A 2,702-nucleotide genomic window follows, 5' to 3' on the forward strand; every position below is an offset into this window, starting at 1 on the left:
CTCGTAAATGCTGTATTAGAGAGGAACCCCTTTATTGTTTCTCAATTTTCCACACATCTTAAGGTCATTGGTATAGATATTTGGACTGTCTCAAATCCTCAAAAAGCACACCCACCAGAGGGGTAGGTAATCCTGTTCCAGTTTGTGGCCTAGAACTGAGAATCAGACTTGAAGAATAAAAAGTTTGGTGTCACCCGACTAAACAGCATGATATAGTGATTCCTTTGCTTGTTTTGTTTTGTTTTGCTTTGCTTTGTTTTAGGTCATAATCAAAGGGTTCCTACTCCGTGCCTCTGAACAATGTACATATTAGTAATGAATTGATCTCCTTCAATAAAGAAGGATTTTGAAATAAATGAAAAATTCACTTTAATTGCACATTGCGATGGTCTGAATGTTTGTGTCTTCTCCCTACAGATTTATATGTTAAACTCCCAACACCCCCATGAGATAGTATTCGGAAATGGGACCTTTGTCGTGATTAGGTCATGAAGGCGAAGCCCTCATGAATGAGATTAGCATCTTATAAGAAACCCCAGGGAGATTCCCTCACCCCTTCTTTCGTGTGAAGGTAGAGCTAGAAGGCGCCATCTACGAACCAGACAGAGGGCCCAAACCAGACATCGAATCTGCTGACACCTTGATGTTGGACTTTGCAGCCTCTAGAACTATGAGAAATGTTTGCTATTGCACCCAGTCTATGGTTTTTATTATAGCTTCTACAACAGACTAAGACACGAATGCTTGTAACTTTCGAAAGGGATTGGCATTTTGTGGACTGAGATACAATCAGGACAGAATTTACCCTCCTGTATGAAACAACTGAAAAAAAAATGTACAAAAGGTAAGAAACAATGGTTCTCAAGACATTCAATATTAGGCAACAAAAAACAGTAATCTCAGTTGTGTCAGTTTACTACCTGGAAAAAGTTCGCAGGTCACAGAGCAGGGATGAGAGACTCAGGTAGAGCCCAGCAATATCTAGGAGTTGGGAAGACGGAAGTGGGCCCGAGAAGACCAAGGCAGCCACAGTCTGCAAGTCACAGTACAAGACAGAACAGAGATACACAGATTTCCTTAAGTATTCATTGAGTACTGATTAGTACATGCATGTGGAAAATTATCTGAGGCCAGATAATTCAGTCTACTTACATTTATACGATACACTGCCAAGAAATAAGTTGGAAGCATTCAAGAGATATTTAAGACTAAGCAAGCTGAGGCCCTCACAGAAATGTTTAGAGTTTTAAGAAACAAAGACCTAGTTGACGAGCTGCCTCATCTCTTCAAATAAGCCTTAGCTCCCTGGTGCATAAAAATCACCTGAAAAGTGTGTTTTCCTTTGTTTCAGGCATGTTCATAATTACTCATTGAAGGATTTTTAAGATTCTTGCTTTAAAATACTTATCAGATAATTCCGAAATCTGTGTCATCTCCATATTGACATTTATTGATTTTTTTCTCTCATTCAAATTGAGATTCTCCTAGTTCTTGGCATGGTGAGAGATTTTTTTATTGTGTCTGGACATGTTTTAAGGGTGTTATATTTTAAGACTCTAGATCTTATTTAAATCTTTTGTTTTATTTAGGCTGTGCTGAAACTGGACCCGTGATGGAAAGAATGCACTACCTCACTTCCTCTTTACCACTGGGAAGAGATGGAAGTCCAGATTCTTCCACTCAACCTTCATGGACACCACCATGGTGAGGAGGCGGGGAGCCACTCAATACCACCTGATGGAGGCGGGAGTTTAACTTCTGGGTGGCTTCCACTGAATAGTGGAGAGGGCTGGGGTGCAGAGAGAGGTACCTCATCACCGCAGGATGGGAGTAGAAATCCAGGCTCCACACCTGGCTTCCTCGAACACTGTTTGAGCACAGAGAGGGGAGAGTAGTTTGTATTACCTCCAATCAAGGGAGAAAGTCTAGGTCCTCCACCTAGACTGCCCAACCTTTTCAACGAGGTAAGGATGTGACATGGTTTCTTCCCTGATGTTTTGCTGAAGTAGGGCATTTACTCTCAAAAAGTTTCTGTCTTGCTGGGGTATACCTTTCCCAATCTTTTGACAAGAGAGAGTAGGCTTTTCTTGGGACTTCGTTTTCTTCCATTGAAGTTTCTGTGTTGCAGGCTTCTCCAACAACCACTCTAGGATATGCAGGAGGCCAAAAAAAAATCCAGATAACGCACTGTCATTTCATTCATTGAATCCTGGGATCCTTAACCAGTCCACTTTCTTCTCTCCACCTTTTAGAGACGTCTTATGTTTGTTTTACATGTATGTTCAGTTTTTAGCTGTACTTAGTGGGAAGGCTAGGGAGAAATGCATTTACTCTATTTGTTAGGAATTAGAAGTCCTATGTTTTTAAAATGCAGATTCCTGTCTAGCATCCATCTAGAAAATTCTTCCATTACATCCGCTTGAAGCCCAGGACACACTGAGGAAGTCAAATCCAGAAAGAGAGAAGAGGACACTATTTAAGCTCCATAAATGCAATGAAACTGAGAGATGTGTTTATAACAATGACCATAATAATAAAAATCTGTGAAGCATAGTCTGTTTTCAAATGATTGTCACATCCCATGACCTTTAGTCCTTTCATTATTTATAGAAGAAGAACTCAAAGTCATTACCTGTCCAAAAAGTCATGTCAATAATCAGTAAAATTGAGGGAACTAGAAACTGTTTTTTTTTTTTCCCCCT

The sequence above is a fragment of the Pteropus vampyrus genome, unplaced genomic scaffold, assembly GCF_000151845.1.
Source record: "Pteropus vampyrus isolate Shadow unplaced genomic scaffold, Pvam_2.0 Scaffold3, whole genome shotgun sequence".
NCBI classification, from domain to species: Eukaryota; Metazoa; Chordata; class Mammalia; order Chiroptera; family Pteropodidae; genus Pteropus; species Pteropus vampyrus.